Here is an 18,472-nt window from a genome sequence, read left to right as displayed (position 1 = left end):
AATGACCACCTATCTGTGGCAGTTCCAAAATTTTAGACTTGGAACTATGTATATTTTCAGCTCTTCATATCCTCTATAAATGTAGAAAACAACTCAAGGAGAGTTTGGATAAACCTGGAAAAGAAATGGGCTTTCTCACCAGTGGTTCTAACCAGGTTTTGTACCTGGTTAGACTCTGTGCAACTGGACTTTACATAGTCTGGCCACATGTATTCTTATGGCACAAACCAATGATGGTGAAGGTAATGATGATGGGTACTCTGTGAAGCCAGCACCTGAAATGAGATCAAATAGAAGACACAAAAATAGGATGGACTTGGACCAAATCTAGGATTCTGCCATGCCTTCCTCACCCACAAAGTAATGCTCTCCAATTAAGCCTATGTTCTGTAGAAACACAAGGTTTTTCTTCTGGAAACAAAAAACACTCCCTTTGTATATGGTCCTGTGATCCATCCTCATCCATCCCTCTAGTCACCACTTGAAAAATGCCACCAGATGCAACAAAGACTATGAAAATACCATAAGTGACCTATAGGAAGAGATTTTAAATAATGTCTTCTGTAAATGTTTACTCTCCTACTGAAACTTAGGTTACCAGATTTTGTCCTGCCTCCTTCACTAGTGTTGTAAGTTGTCTCAGAATGTGTATACATTAGCAGATGTATAATATAGAGTTTTATGAATGAAGTGTATTGAAAATCATATGAAAAATCTGAGTGGGCCTTGGGAGTTTGGCTGTCTGCATGAATGCCTTATCTGGCCAATGCAAAACACAAACCAGGACCCCTTAAATTGCATCAAAAGCTCCTTGAGGGTTGCTTTTCATGTACTTTTTAAAACTCATAATGGCCACAGGTAAATAAGAAAAAAGGTAAGTGATTCTATGGAAAGTTGAAATTTATGAAATACAATCACAGCTGGGCCAGCTACATATTCTGCAAGAAGAAGCATAAGGGGGGAAACCTGCCATGGCTGCTCCAATTAATACATCTAAAATTACACAAGGTTTATTTTACACTACCAAATTCTCAGACATGCAAAATGTGTCTCATGCAGATGATGAGCTACTCTCATGACACAAACTAGATGTTGGCAGAGCCACCTTGAGCCAAGGGGATGACCTAGTGCCCATTTTCTGAAAATCAAGTATGGAATGTGTTGTTTGGTGTTACGCCAGATAAGTAAGCATGTAGGTAGTCATGTAAGCAATGGTTTTACACAGGAAGGTTGGTATCATACAACACTTTATGTCAATAAATTCACTCAGAAATTGGGCTGTGCATAGAAAGATAGCCAGATGAAATGAAATTATATATATATGCTATAGCTTGATTCAAACTGGATAGGCTGGAGTTATCACATTGTTATCTCTGTTTGATTTTAGCTACTTTACTGAAAATGGCCTGTCAGTGAATTTATCATTCTTTTAAATGGAAACAGCCCTTGTGTACTAGTCCTCAAATGTGTTTTTTCTTTGGTCATGGATGAGCACTTCTTTTAATGATACTTTGAAGCACCTGTAAGCTGGGTTACCTGCAAAACAGATTTCTTCCCATCCTGAATCATCATATAGATTTCTTGTTGGAATGTGCTATTTCTCTTTGTGAAATCATTAAGTATTCGCCACTTTTAGCAATTTGGAATCTCCATAATAGAGGTATCAAAATTCAATTTAAAGTAAACCAAAAGCAATCTGTATCTTCATTTGAGGTCAAGAAGGCTCTCGCTGTGTGTGTTGTTCCTGACACTGTCTCTGGATTGGGAAGGAAAGGCATTCTGCAGATATTTTCCTCTGTTTCACAGGCAGATGAGGGTTCAGAGCTTCATCCAAATATGATTCTTCCAGACTTTAGGGGGTTTGTAATTCTGAGCTGTAAGCCTTTGAGGGACAATTTGAAATCTTGAGGCCTCTCTTTTCTTTTTTAATAATCTCTAAGCCTTTCCTTTTTATTGTACTCTTTATTCATTCATTTTTAATTTTATTTCATTCATTTTTATTGTTGTTCAAGTACAGTTGTTTGCCATTCTTATTTATATAATCAGGTTGTTGGTTTCAGACTCACTGGGACAATGCTCTTGATACAGACTACCCATAAGGGGGCAACCAGTTGTTCCTCAGCTAACAAAATGCCTTGAAGATAATCATTGAATAATTTTCCTCACCATTAAACTCAAATTATACATTTATAGCTGAGAGTTTTTTTGTCTTGTGTACATCTGTCCCTGCAAAATATCTTTGATGTGCTGAGTGTTCCTGGGTGACATCTGGAACTGTATACTTCTACTCGTTAAACGTAATGTGGCTGACATTTATGTCCCTTTTTGTATCATTTATTGTGAGCATGACATTATTTTGCCTGTGGATGAGGCTTGCATATTGAGGTCTCTCTGAAGGCATAATGGTGAAATGCCCATAGTGTCCATGGTACTAAACTTCACATGTAGGACCTTTGTTTCCATGACTGCCTACCTATTTTCTTTTCTGACATCCAACAGCACCCAAAATATCCTGGGACAGGTTTTCTCTAGGTGACCACTGGTCAACTTCATGTCACATGGTGACACTGCCCATTTCTAGGATTTGCCATGAGTCTACACCCTTATCTTTCTGAGCCTCAGTTTGCTTCTGTGAAAGTTGTTAGAAAATATATCTTATATGTATTTGGATGGATATATTGGATCAGCCATGGCTGGTGTTTACCTGGTACTTGGTTTTGGAGAACACATTGCTGGACCTGCTGTGCTTGTTCATTTTTGTAAATTTCCACTCAGACATAGAAGGCCTTCTGCCTCAATCTTCTCTTGCCCATGGCCTTCCAAAGTTGAGGATAACACCTTCCAAAGTTGAGGATAACACTGCCAAGGGGTTTCAGATGCCATTTATCTAGTCCAGGTTTTGGTTTTGGTGTGGCCTGTTTAGGAGTTTATAGGGGGGAGCTGAAAATCCCAAGGCCCACTCAAGATTTGTATCATTTTGGATGCAGTTCACTCTTTCAACTCTATATCTTATATATCTCATTGAAGCAAGCCCTCCCTGAAACACTTCCCATATCTCAGTAAAAAGAACAAGCAGACACAAGAATTGATCTTCACTTTTGATCAGAAGAGGATCTGGCAGTCAAACTATGCATCACTGTGTGTTTCCTGAACATATTTCTTTCTTTCTTTTTTTAAAGACTTTATTTATTTATTTTTAGAGAGAGAAGGGAGGGAGAAAGAGAGAGAGAAACATCAATGTGCAGTTGCTGGGGGTCATGGCCTGCAACCCAGGCATGTACCCTGACTAGGAATCGAACCTGCGTTACTTTGGTTCTCAGCCCACGCTCAATCCACTGAGCTATGCTAGCCAGGGCTAACATATTTCATATGTGGTATTTTCTTAGAATGCTTGTGTCTGGAGACATTTCCGAAATGTGGACTTGAGTGAGGAATTACAAGATAATAGATATAGGTTAGTGATCTTTGAGTCCAGAGGAAGCACCTCCATTTTTTAGTACATGTCCTGAGGAGGAGAGAATCACATATGGGTGAGGAGGGCATGATAGTAACCTGGTTATGGTCCATCCCCTTTCTAAACTCATTGCCACTTTGCTAATTTTTTACACTTTAACTGCTGCCCTTGTTCTAATATCTTTGCATGATCAACTGTATGATCTTCATCCTGTGCTATACAGACAATCTGTGGCTAGACTCTGTGAACTTCAGACCCAGAGAATCAGTTGTAAAAATACTGCTAAGAGCCCTTTGCTAGAGCCACCTAATTCACTTTTCCATCCATCTTGCTAATATTTTTAAACTTCTGTACTATATTATTACTAGATATAGATGGCTGAGGAACAGACAGTTTCTGGATGAAAAATTGGAAATCCTACTAATGGTGTGAATTTAAAATAGCTAAAAGGCCTTTTACTTTCCTTGTCTGTAATGCTGAGGTAAAAAAAACATTTATTTCAAGGGTTCCTTAGAGAATTAAATGTCCTATAGATGATTAAAGAAGAGTAATAATATTTTCAAAAACTGTGTTTTAGAAATTAAAAAAATAATATTAGATTAACTGCAAAAGAGGTTTCCTTGATAGATATTTATAGACCATTGCATGTAAAACTGCAGGCTACACATTTTCCTCTGTTTCACATGGAAAACTTTCCAAGATAGATCTTGTACTAGGAGAAAATTAACCCTAAATATATTCAAAAGTTTAAAGTTATGTGAACCATATTTTTGTTTTCTTTTTAAAATGCCTTTATTAATTTATTTTTAGAGAGGAGTGAGGGAAGGAAAAGGAGAGGGAAGGAAACATCAGTGTGTGATTTCTTTGCATCCACCCCCAGCTGGGGACCTGGTTTGCAGCTCATGTACGTGCCCTGAGAGGGAATCAAACTTGTGATCCTTCATTGGCAGGCCAGTGTTCAATCCACAGAGGAACACCAGGCAAAACTATATTAACCATATTCTCTGCTCACAGCGGTAAGTATCTGGAAATGAACTGTAGGAAAGAAAACAAAACAAACGATACATTTGGAGATTTATCAACATATTACCAAATAGACAATAAATCAAAAATTAAAATAAAAAGCTCTGGCTGGTGTTCCTCAGTGAACTGAGAGCTGGCCTGTGAGACAAAGGGCTACTGGTTTGATTCCCAATCATGGTACATCTAGGGTTGCAGTTCCATTCCCCTGTAAGGGACATGTGAAGGCAAAAAATACATTGATGTTTCTATCCCTATCTTTCTCTCTCCCTTCCCCTGGTCTAAAATAAATAAATAAATAACATATTTTTAAAAATTAAAGCAAACAGAAAACCCATAACTACACTTATGTTACAGAACACAACAAGGGGGGGCCTGAGACAATATACTATTATTGAAAGAAGGCCCCAGGTCCGTTATGTCCGCCACCCTAGGAAAGACGTGTCTCAATGCCAGAGATTTGTGAAAAGGAAAGGAAATGTTTATTTAATGCTATACAGACTTCAAGTAGCGAACTAATGTCTTTATCAAAATCCTAAAGTCCCTTAAAATACCCACAAACACAGTCACAGTCCTTCCTTCCTTCCCCCTTTGCCCAGTCCAGAGTACCGTATCTCAGGAAAGGAAATAGAAGTCCACGGCTCAGGCAGTCCTCTGGTTCTTCCCAGTTAGTCCTCCACCTTGACTGGGAGACCTGCCTGGGTTCCCGGCACCCTCGGCTGAGTCGCCGGGATCTCTGCTAAAACCAGGTGGTGGTTCCCCCTTCTAAAGCTGTGGGGGTCCCCACTCTGTCCAGGCCTCATGGTTCTCCCTCTCAGGGCTGTGGGAAGGGGAGAGTCCCCACTCTGCCAAAGCCGCGTGGTTCTCTCTCTCAGGGTTGCGGGAGTCTCCAGTCTGTTAAAGATGCATGGTTCTCTCCTCAATGGCCGCCAAGTCTGGGTTTTAAATCCCCGAGGCCAATCTTCCTCTGCAGCCTCATTTCCGACTCCTCCCACACTCGGCTTCACTTGCCAGAATTCATATCCTTCCAGCTTTACTGGGCTGCCATCATGAGTCTGGGCAGGTGTGGCCCCATGTCCTGGAGCCAATCTTCTCTGAGCTCCCACACAGGCGCTGTAGCTTGGGGGATCTGCCCCCAGTCACGTGTTGGTGGGGAAGTTACTTCCATTCCCCTGGCTCAGAGATGATCACAGCTATTTAACATATCTAAGCGACCAGCCAAAGGCTATAGATATGTTAAATGACCACGCCAGAGGGTAGCTGCAAGGCTGTTGCTATGCAAAACAGATCTCAATGGCCCTGCTCCATTTGTCCCTTCCCCCAACCCACACCCTGGGTGGGGGGGGGGGGGATGGAGACATCTTAAAATCTCCTGGACACCTTAAGTTCTGGACCCCATTTCAAATGCCTATTTGGGGTCCCCCCTCTTGGCTGCACCCTGTAACAATCCCTCCTTTCAGATATACACCCACTTTAAATTCTTTTAAAGGACAATGGACGAAGATCTCATCTTCTTGTAACTGCTTCCAGCTGGGAATGGACGTTGTTTTACCCACCCATGGGTCAGGGGTGCCCTGAAAGGGGAGGGGGGTGCAGCACAGAGGGAGTCCTTCCTGTAAGGGGAAGGACCTTACAGAATCCTGGTCAGTTGGCCATCACCAGGAAGTCACAGGCTCAGTGTCCAAAGGCTGGCACCACTGGACTGTTGGCATTCTGGTCATATTCTGGAGGTGACAGATTTGGAAAGAATTGGAAGGCACATTTAAATCATAACCACTAAATGACAAAGGCAGGGGCTTAGGTAAGGAATGGCTTATCAGGAGGAAGGTGTACAAGGCATGCTACACCTATCCGAAACTCTGGTGGCCCACTATACTTCACTCGGGCTGAGGGGAATATGTTAGGATTTCCCTCCTTTCAGATATTTGGGCCTTTTCTGTCCAAGCCATCGAGACAGAAAAGGCAAAATTAGTTCTAAAGTGAAGCCCACAGACCGCCCAAACCATTCACCAACCCAACCACTCAGTTCAGCCAAACCGTTGAGTCTCATGGGGAGATGATGAAAATGGGCTCCTTAAGCGAGGTTTATATTCACTCACTCATTCAACCAATTACTCAGGTAATGAAGTCATAGGCATATGCCCTATGAAAACGGAAGAACACACAGGTTAATTCACACAACAATCCCCAAGCCAGTCTCTGTGCCTGTGAGACTGTCTTTTGGGAAGACATTTAATTGCAAGGTTTTTCCTGTAATAACATTTAGCAATGGCAACTTCACAGGTCCTCCGTACCGCTAAATTGTACATGTTTGGTGACATTACAAACTCAGTTTCAACTTTCAAATGAAAACAAACTTTCAAGACAGTTAGCTGCACCATTCTGATGTCCAATACTAAGCATTGTGATTTTCCTTGAACCACAATTTTTCTCCTTAAGATCACCCTCACTGTTATTAAAGGACTACTTTGAGTTCCACTTTTAATTTTGACTGTTCGTTTGCATAAACACACCAAGAGCAGCCTGGATCACTTATGATCCTTGAGTCTACCTTGCTGGAACTCACACAGGGAGCCTTTAGATTGACTTCTCAGTCCACCCCTCTTGGGGCACCGAAGCAGAGCCACACATCTGCCATCTGGCTTCACCTGTACTAGTTGTTTCCCTCAAATCCTTGAGGATTCTATTGTGCTTACAGGTTCCTTTTGGCCATCTTTCAGGAAAGCAACCTTTGTTCCTTCCCTGGAAAGACTGCCATGAACCACACAACCAACCAAAGTACCAGGCTTTTTCGTGGGCTTACGCTAGCTTCGCAAGTCAATCCCAGGTCCTCAGGGCTTTCTGGTGATGACCAGAACCCATACATGCCTCCTTCAGGCGTGACATTCCAGTCAAAGTCTTGGTTAACAAAACCACTATTAAGGACCAGTCTTATTGGTTTTATGCAAAGAAACCTTATATTATCACTCACGCCTTCAGAATGCCAAATTCTGGAGGGATCAGGTAGGGAGAAAAATACAAAGTGTGAAGGAAGATCCTTTTCCTTCTGATGTCCACCAGGCTTCTCAAAACTTTCCTACAGAGTGTGAAGTTTCAACCTTCCCTGGAATCTTCAATTTCCTTTTTAGAGCAGATACAGAGCAAAATCCAAAACATAGAGTTCCAGAATAATACACAGGTAGAAGCATTCTCTGGCACCAATGCGTCCATCGGTGCCTTGCAGAGACATGCTCCTTCAGGTCCTGTCTCTTGGCAGAGACACGCCCCCTTTGCCTCTGGCTGAAGCACTCATCAGCCCCAAATGACCCTTCCTGGGTCCCGCGTGGCAAAGGCATGCTCCCCAGCTGGTTACAGGTGACCTTTCCTAGGTCTTCAAGTGACCTTAAACAGGTCCTCAAATACAGGTTTCTGATCAGAAACAAAACCAATGTGAGAAATTTGCTCTTTTCCCGTGAAACCATAAAACAAGTAGTTCAGGTTTCCTCTACTCCAGGTTTAAAATTTTCACAACCTTTACACATAATTTTACTCATCCAGATTTAACCATCAATCTCTTTTAACCCTGGTTCCTTTCCCACACTGGGAAGGACTATACTTAAACTCAGTACTTAAACTCAGCATATGGCAGCTAAAAGTCCCTAACACTACAGGTACCTTCCACTAAAAGTCCCTAGATTCGCAGGGACATCCTGCAGCTTTCTGAAGCTTAGATCTTGCAAACACCCTATATATCAGATGGTTACCTTTGGACCTCAGTTCATGACCTTCAGAACCAGAGCCATTCCAATCAGAACCAGTTACACAGAAAACCTGACTGATGCAATGCCAACACAGTAGGAGCACACAGCCCATAATCTGAAGAGAGCCCTTGGCCCACCACCTTGTCCAGTTCCAAGATGGTGGCACCCATGCATGCCAGGTCATCCAAGATGGCGGTGCCCATGCACAACCCACCCTCCACCGTGGGGTACTCACATGGCTCATCCTCCATTTTACCCAAAATGGCAACACACCCACATGGTTTGCTGTCTGATCCCCACCATACATGCAGGCTCGGCCTACAGAGCCCAGGGGTTTGCTTCCTCCCCAAACCTGAGTGCAGGTTCCCTTAGTGCCCCCTGGGCTCACCGAAACTGTAAGTGAGCAGACAGGGGCAACCTGGGAGCAGCACGCTAACCAAACTATTATCCACAGCTCCATTATTCCAAAACGGTGTTCAGAAACCAGTTTTCAACCAAACCATTTTCACATTTCTGCTCGCTCCCCGTTTCATTTCCCTTTCACCTTTCCAGGCCTGATAGGCAGCCGATGCCCTCAGGAGGAGTGCAGAGGAATTCTCGAGATGGGGAAACTCTGAGGTCTTGCTCTCTCGCACCTGAGGGGGTCGGTCAGCCACGGACAATTATTGTCCCATCTGGGTTGCCAAAAACTGTTACAGAACACAACAAGGGGGGGCCTGAGACAATATACTATTATTGAAAGAAGGCCCCAGGTCCGTTATGTCCGCCACCCTAGGAAAGACGTGTCTCAATGCCAGAGATTTGTGAAAAGGAAAGGAAATGTTTATTTAATGCTATACAGACTTCAAGTAGCGAACTAATGTCTTTATCAAAATCCTAAAGTCCCTTAAAATACCCACAAACACAGTCACAGTCCTTCCTTCCTTCCCCCTTTGCCCAGTCCAGAGTACCGTATCTCAGGAAAGGAAATAGAAGTCCACAGCTCAGGCAGTCCTCTGGTTCTTCCCAGTTAGTCCTCCACCTTGACTGGGAGACCTGCCTGGGTTCCCGGCACCCTCGGCTGAGTCGCCGGGATCTCTGCTAAAACCAGGTGGTGGTTCCCCCTTCTAAAGCTGTGGGGGTCCCCACTCTGTCCAGGCCTCGTGGTTCTCCCTCTCAGGGCTGTGGGAAGGGGAGAGTCCCCACTCTGCCAAAGCCGCGTGGTTCTCTCTCTCAGGGTTGCGGGAGTCTCCAGTCTGCTAAAGATGCATGGTTCTCTCCTCAATGGCCGCCAAGTCTGGGTTTTAAATCCCCGAGGCCAATCTTCCTCTGCAGCCTCATTTCCGACTCCTCCCACACTCGGCTTCACTTGCCAGAATTCATATCCTTCCAGCTTTACTGGGCTGCCATCATGAGTCTGGGCAGGTGTGGCCCCATGTCCTGGAGCCAATCTTCTCTGAGCTCCCACACAGGCGCTGTAGCTTGGGGGATCTGCCCCCAGTCACGTGTTGGTGGGGAAGTTACTTCCATTCCCCTGGCTCAGAGATGATCACAGCTATTTAACATATCTAAGCGACCAGCCAAAGGCTATAGATATGTTAAATGACCACGCCAGAGGGTAGCTGCAAGGCTGTTGCTATGCAAAACAGCTCTCAATGGCCCTGCTCCATTTGTCCCTTCCCCCAACCCACACCCTGGGGGGGGGGCGTGGTTGGAGACATCTTGAAATCTCCTGGACACCTTAAGTTCTGGACCCCATTTCAAATGCCTATTTGGGGTCCCCCCTCTTGGCTGCACCCTGTAACACTTAGATAAATAAAAATTTGAATATGGTCTTAGAAAACCTGCATGGACCATAAGCTCTTATAAAAGGAGCCTATAACAATAGAGTTATAACTAAAGAGTAAAAAAATTACAACAAAATCATTTGAGTTTCTAAATACATTAGAAAAGAAGTAACTAACCAAAAAGTAAGTTGAAATAAAAATAAAACAAAGATCACACCCAATTGAATAATATATTAAAATGATTATACATCCTGATCAAGTGTGAATTATACCAACGATGCAAGAAAGGTGCAACATCCAGGAAACAATTTATTTGATTCAACACATCAAAAATAATCATACAAATATTCAAGAAATAAAGAGAAAAAAGTTGAATACCATATGCATTACTGAAAGACCAGCCACCTGAATCCTTGTGCTTAGTCAACTCCCATATGCAGCAGCCAACCTGCTCAGGCAGACCACTCCCAAGCAGCAGCCGCCTGAAGGGATACAATAGCCACAACCCTAGGAGGAATTCTGCCCCACCCTACGGGACTTAAGCCTGACTGCTGAGTTCAAATTGACTAATTAACAACTGAAAGAGACAACTACAGACCACAGATCTCTGGTAGTCACTGAGCAGGCTATCTAGGTCAGAGTCAACATCTGACACCACTAGAGCAGGATCCAGATAGAAAAAAACAGTGCTAAGTACTGAAGGCTACCGAGATGAAATTGACTGTGGTATTCTTGATAATTAGTGATATTTTCTTTCTTGCATAGCTTTTCAATGTTCATTTCTTGTCCGGCAGTTAGTACATAGTAAGTCACTAGAATTTATACTATAGGTTAATTCTCTCCTTTCTTATAATAGTCTTAATCTCTTAATACCCTTATCAATACTTATTCATTTGCCATTGACACTGATAGTGGTGGTGAGATACTTTTGTGGAGGTGGGTGTTTTCCCTGGGACAAAGCAATTGATAGATTCAATGCAAACCCTATGAAAATACCAATGACGTATTTGACAGATATAGAACAAACATTTCAAAAATATATGTGGAACCATATATGACCCCAAATAGCTGCAGCAATTTTGAGAAAGAAGAGCAAAGTAGGAGAGATCACAATGCCTGATATCAAACTGTATCACAATGCCACTGTAATCAAAATACTCGGGTAGGGGTGTAAGCACAGACACATAGACAAGTGGAACAGAGACTGAGCCCAAAAATGAACCTAAGTCTCCATGGTCAATTAATATTTGATAAAGGTGGCAGAAGCATAAAATGGAGTAAAAAGAGCATCTTCAACAAAGAATGTTGTGAGACCTGGAAAGCTACATGCAAAAAAATGAAACTTAATTACCAACTTACACCATACACAAAAGTAAATTCAAGGTGGATAAAAGACAAATATAAGTCCTGACACCATAAAAGACCTAGATGGAAACGTAAGCCAAGAAAATCTAAGATATTCCCTGCTCAATATCTTCACCAATATGTCACCTAGAGCAGGGAAATAAAGGGACATATAAAGAAATGGTATCTCATCAAAATAAATATCATCTTCAGGACATAGAAAACAGCATTAAAATGAAAATAGAACCAATTTTGTGGGAAAAAATATTTGCCAATTATTCCTCAAACAAGGGTTTGATCTCCAAAATATATAAAAAACCCACGAGTCCCCTTGAAGACAAACAACAAAACTAAAAAGTGGGCAAAGGACTTAAACATACAATTCTCCAAGTAGGACATACAGAGATCCCAGAGACATATGAAAAGATGCTTAGTATCACTAGCCATCAGAGTGACGCAAATTAAAACAACAGTGAGATACTACTTCAGACCTGTGACAATAGCCATCATAAGCAAATCAATAAACAAAAGTGTTGAAGAGGATGTGGAAACAAGGGTGGGAGGTGGGTTTTGCTGAGTTGGGGGGTACTGGTGGGAGGTAAGTGCAGACAACTCTAATGGAACAACAATGAAATAATTTAAAAATTATGAAAAAGAGGATGTGGTGAAAAGGGAATCTTATTGCACTGTTGGTTCGGAATGCAGACTGGTGCCTACACTGTACTTAACAGTATGAAATTTCCTCAGAAAACTAAAAATGGAACAAACTTTTGACCTCGCAATTCCACTGCTGTAATTATACCCTAAGAACCCTGAAACACCAATTCAAAAGAACCTATCACCCCAATGTTCATAGCAGTGCAATTCACAAAGTCAAGTGCTGGAAGCAAACTAAGTGCCCATCAGTAAATGAATGGATCAAAAAAGCTGTGGTACATTTAAACAATGGAATACTATGCAAGAAAGAAGGAGCTCCTACCCTTTGAAAAGTGTGGATGGAACTGGAGAGCATACTGCTTAAGTGAAATAATCCAGATGGTAAAAGACAAATACCATAGGATCTCACCTATAAGTGGAACCTAATCAACAAAACCAATGAACAAACAATATAAGCAGAGACATTGAAATGAAGAACAATGTGACAGTAACCAAAAGGGTAATGGTGGGTGAGAAGGAAGGGTTTTCAGGAACATATTTACAAGACACATGGACAAAACCAAAGAGGGGTAGGATCGAGGGTGGAAGGTGGGGACTGTTGAGATGAGGGGAGAGTTGGAGGGAATTTGGGGACAAGGATTCTTAAACAAAAAAGAAGGAAGAAAAAGAAATTCTGTACAGAGTATCATGTCATTTACAATTGCTGACAGTTTTCTTTCTTTTTTATTTTGATGCATTTTATTGATGTTCCCTTTTTGATTGCTATGTCTAAGTATTCCATTATTATTTCTAATAATAGTAACAAAAGTAGATATTCTGGACATGTTCTTGGTCTTTAAAAATGTTTTCATTATTTCACAATTGAACATTATGTTAGCTGTGAAATTGACATATATAGCCTTTATCAAGCTGAGACCTTTCCTTCTATTACATTCTTTGAAAAATTTTTATCAGTAATGCATATTTAGTTCCTCAAAGGCTTTTCCTATAGCTCTCAAATAAACATATGATCTTTGTTTCTGCTTTTTGATGTGATGAATCTCATTGATTGTTTGCTGGATGTTAAGACATTCTTGACCCAGTGGTAAAATACACAGTTGATAAATGTACATAATCATTTAAAAAATTTTTGACCTGGACTTTTACTTTTATCAAAAATATAGACCTGTAAAACTAATTAACTAACTCTCTCTCTCTCTCTCTCTCTCTCTCTCTCTCTCTCTCTCTCTCTTCTTGCAGTGTCTCTGTGCAGTTTTGGTATCAGAGTAATGCTGGCCTTGTAAATTAAATTTGGTAGGGTCCTTCTTCAATTTATTAATTATTTTAAAATAAGTGTTAGAATTCTCCTGTAAATCTATCTGATCATGGGCTTTTCTTCATTGGGTATTGTGATTACTGCTTCAAATTTGTTGCTGGTAATTGTTTTGTTAAGAATATGCAATTTTTACTGATCTAGCATTTAAAGGGTGTATTTTCTAAAATTTCCCCATTTTCTTAAATTGTCAAATTAATTGAACATAATTGTTGGTGGTATTTCTCAAAATTTCTTTGTGCCTTTGTGGTATCAATAGTAGCTTGTACCTTTTCCTTATTTTATCTATTTATGTTTTTTCTATTAACTGCTTGATGAGTCTTACTAGGGGGTTTTCAAATTTATCATTTCAAAGAAGGAGTCATTGCATTGGTTTTATTAGTCGTTTTTATTATTTTTATACTTTATAATGGTAGTGATCTTTGTTTTATATCACTTCAATTTACTTTTTGTTTTGTCACTTCATTTTTAATATATTTAGAAATAAGTTCAAATTATTTTATTGAAAATTTTCAGCAATTTAGTTAGAATTGTATATGTATAATGTTTCTTGTTATAACAGCTTTTGCTAAATCCAGGTTTCCTAAGACTGTGTTTGCATTTTTATTTCTTTTAATATAGTTGCTGATTTTCAATTTTTATTTTTGATTTATTGTGTGTTTGGTAGCCTGATGATTTGTACTCTTTTTCTGTATTTGATTTCTAGTATCTTACTATTGTGGACAGAAAATGTGGTTAATATAACTTTAAATAGTTATAATTTAATGAGGATTGTTTTTCCTCCTAGCACAGAGCTATCTTGAGAAGTTCTGAATGTAAACTAGGGAAAAATATGTACCCTGCAGTTTTAAAGGCAATGCTCTATAAAAATTTATCAAGTAACACAGCACTTGAGTCTATTTATATTTTAATTCATTCTAAAACAGTATTTTTAACTAAAATTACTTTTCCTTAATCATCTCATATGCCACAAATATTTTTAAATGACCCTTTCATAAATGATTTAATAAATGATTGATTTATTTAATCATTTATTGATGATTTAAATAATGATTTTTCATCTCAGCATTAGAGATAGGAAAGTGAAAGGCATTACATCTGAAGTCACAACAGTTTTCAGTGTCCTTTCCAGTTTTTCAACCTGAAGCAATCTATTTCCCCAGCCATCCCTTGAAGGGTACAGAAAGGACATTTGAAAAGATTAAGAGAAAGCTGGAAAAGAGAAGGGGTTCTCAGCAAGGGACTCCGACTAGAGTCTCTACAACGAACTCTGTGGGTCTGAACTTCACAGTGTCTAGCTAGATATTCTCTGTAGGCACAGGATGAAGATAGTACAGTTTATGGTGAACCTGCATAATCAAAACACAATCATTTAAAGGAAATAAAACAAAGTGGCAACAATTTTGAAAGTTTCTTCAATAAGTGGTCTTCAAAAATCAGAAAATAATACATGCCAAAAATAAATGTGGGCAATTCCATAACAACATTAACAAGAAAAATAAAACTAATGTCAGGCCTGCCTCCTGTACCAAAATTTCAACAGATGGAAATTCAATGCACCTTAAATTTATTTCTTATTCATTCTAGCCCTGTCTAACTTCCATTTCTTCAACCTGACAGCAGCACCATCCCTCTCCCTGCCTTCCAGCTGATACTATTCCCACCCACCTGTCTTTATCTTCAAACTGACAGCAAGTCCACACACCATATTTAGGGGTTCAATTACTCCAGCCCCGCATACTTCTCCCTGTCTTCCAACTGAATCCAATCTCACCTATGTCTCCCTACTTCCAACTTGTGAGTGTCTCTCCTGTGTATGCTTAACTTTCAGCTAACAAGAGCCCTATTCATTTGATTCTTACCAGCCCTGTTTCTACTGAATTTTTTTCAGTAGAAAAAATTTCAGTGAGTGAAAAAATTTCAGTGTGTGCCTTCTTCAAAAGCACACAATGTGAAAACAGTTGAAATTGATGAAAACAACTGATGGAATCAGGTGGAAACAACCCAGTACTGGCTCCCCTTTATTCTTTCTGAAGACTGAGCTTCCTCAGGTGAGAAATCCAAAGAGGATGCCGAAGCAAGACACATCAGAGACTCTTGCTCCCAGTTCTCTAAAACTGGGTCTATTTTTATACTTAACTCTTTCTAGCTCTTTACCTAGCATGTATTTCTTTTTATAAGTCCCAATGCTTCCTTCTGAATGCTTCTATGCTTCACAGCCTAACATATCCCATGCAATATTTATTACATAGAATAGGACAAAATGTAGTAAAAGTTCTTTTCACCAAATGCCTCATAAAGGACACACCTTTGGTTCATCAGAGGCCACATCCACAGTTTACAGCATCTCAAAACACACATCACATATAAATATTTTGAAAGCTAATCCCGAAGAAGCACAGTGCATGAATCCATAATGGGGCTGCTGATGTGCATAAATTATTGACATTTTAAGTCAAATAATTTCTTTTTCAGTTTCCCTCCATATCAAAAATATTTGTCAGGACCTTGTTCCCTACAGAATAATCACCTCTAGAAACTCAACCCCACAAAGAGAAAGAGAAGAGAAAGATACGGATAAACCAAGAGAGGAAGAGGATAAGATTAAGTTGAAAACAAGTAGAGCCATGACTGATATGGCCCAGTGGGTTGGGCATCATCCTGTGAACCTAAATGTCACTAATTCAATTCTAGTCAGTGTTCATGCCTTGGCTGCAGGCCAGACCCCTCTTTGGATAATGGAAGGGCGTGCAAATTGATATTTCTCTCTCTTTTTTCCCTACTTTACTGTCTCTCTAAAAATAAATAATTTTTAAAAAAGCTGAAAATATTTAAGTGGAACCTAGTCAAAAAAAAAAGAGAAAGAAACAAGCAAGCAAAATATAACCAGAGGCATTGAAATAAAGAACAACCTGACACTAACAAGAGGAGAAGTGGTAGGGTATAATGGCAGGAAAGAAGGGAAGGGTTTTCGGGAATTTCTATAAAGGACACATGGACAAGAACAAAGGTGGGTGGAATCAGGGGAGGCAGGTGGGGATAGCTGGGGTGGGGAGCAGTGGTGGGGGGTAAATTTAGACAACTGTACATGAATAACAATGAAAAAATTTTTTTAAGATTTTTATTTATTTTTAGAGAGGGAAGGTAGGGGGAGAGAGAGAGAGAAACATCAATGTGTGGTTGCTGGGGGTCATGGCCTGCAACCCAGGCATGTACCTTGACTTGGAATCGAACCTGCAACACTTTGCTTCGCAGCCCATGCTCAGTCCACTGAGCTACGCCAGCCAGGGACAATAAAATAATTTTTAAAAATAGAAGAAAATATATTTGCAAGGTGAAACCCTTGAGGTCTCATTGGCAAATGTGTTTTCTCACACAGTTGGTTCCCTTTTCATTTTGCTAATGCTTTCTTTATCCAGGCACAACTTTATGTTCAGATGGAGTCCCACTTGACTATTCTTTCCTTTATGACACTTGCTCTAGGGGACATATTGGTGGAAATATTGCTTTGTGGAATGTCTGAGATTTTCCTGCCTATGTTCTCCTCTAGGACTTTTATGGGGTTGTGACTTATTTAAATCTTTTGTCCATATGGAATTTATTTTTGTTCATGGTTTAAGTTGGTGGTCGAGTTTCACTATTTTGAATGTAGTGGTGCAGATCTCCCAACACCATATTTTCAAGAGGTTATTTTCACTCCATCTTATGTTTCTGCCCCCTTTGGTGAATATTAATCGACCATAGAGACCTGGGCTTATTTCTGGGCTCTCTATTCTGTTCCATTGATCTATGTTTCTGTTCTTATGCTACTACCAGTCTGTTTTGGTTACCATGGCCTTATAATATTGTTTGATATCAGGTTTGTGATTCCTCTGACTTTGTTCTTCTTTCTAAAAATTGCTGCCAGTATTTGGGGTCATTTATGGTTCTAAATAAAGTTGTGAAATGTTAGTTCCATATCTGTGAAATATGTCACTGGTATTTTAATAGACATTGCATTGAATCCATAAGTTCCTTTGGGTAGTATGGACATTTTGATGATGTTTAAACAACCTACTTGTAAAGAATTAATAGATGAAAGAGGAAAACAAATAAAAAACTAAATCCACCATGAGACTCACAGATATTGAAAGACAACTGAACAAAATCTAGTACGATGAAAAAACATTTAAAAGAGAAAAGAGTATTGCTATATTGGGCTAACAAAAGAGAAGGAAAATAATCCACAAACCTGCTAAATTTATCCCTGAATTATCCAGAGAAATAAAAACTCACAAACAAATGAATAGAAGAAAATCTATAAGAAAGATCTGAGTACAAATAAGTCCAATGAAAATATAAGATAAAGACTAAAAAAGCAAAACCTGAATCACTAAAAAATAAATAGATGATCCTATAGTAAGACTCATCAAAGAGGGAACAAAAAATGAATAGAGCCAAAAATGAAAATGAAAATCTCAACCAATGCCACAGGGTAAAAAATCATTAAAAATATGAACCGTTACATACCAACACATTTGACCATCTAAGGAAAATGGATTTTTGGAAAATGGATTTTGCATAAAAAAATACAGTCTACCAAGGCTCAACTAGAGAGAAATAGAGAATCTCTATGGGTCAATTCCTAGCAATAAAATTGAAGCAGTGGTACAAACTTCCAACAGAACACAGACTCCCAGAACCACAACTTATAGGTGAAGCCTACCAAATCTTTAATTAGTAATTAGTACATTTTCTCTTCAAACTATTTTAAAAACCATACAATAACCTTCCAAATTCATATTCTGAGGACAGCATTAATCTGATACAAAACAAACACACAAAGACATATAACAAAGGAAAAGATTACAGGCCAATATTCCTAACAAATACAAGTGCCACAATTCTTAACAGAATAATAGCAAACTGAATTTATCAGGGTGTTCAAAGAATTATACATTATACTGGAGTAGGAATTAGACCAAAAGTACATATCTAGTTCAACATCTTTTAAACATTGAGGTGACTTATCAAATCAACAAAATCAAGAATTATACACACGTGATCATCAAAAAGTTGCAGAAAAGACATTTGGAAAAATTCAATGTCAATTTATGATTAAAAAGCACTCAAAAATGAATATACCATGAAAATTCCTCAACTTCGCAGGTTCGATTCCCAGTCAGGGCACATGCCTAGA

This window comes from Phyllostomus hastatus, unplaced genomic scaffold (genome assembly GCF_019186645.2).
Source record: "Phyllostomus hastatus isolate PE091 unplaced genomic scaffold, TTU_PhHast_1.1 phas_contig_65, whole genome shotgun sequence".
NCBI classification, from domain to species: domain Eukaryota; kingdom Metazoa; phylum Chordata; class Mammalia; order Chiroptera; family Phyllostomidae; genus Phyllostomus; species Phyllostomus hastatus.
This window is presented reverse-complemented; position numbering follows the sequence as displayed.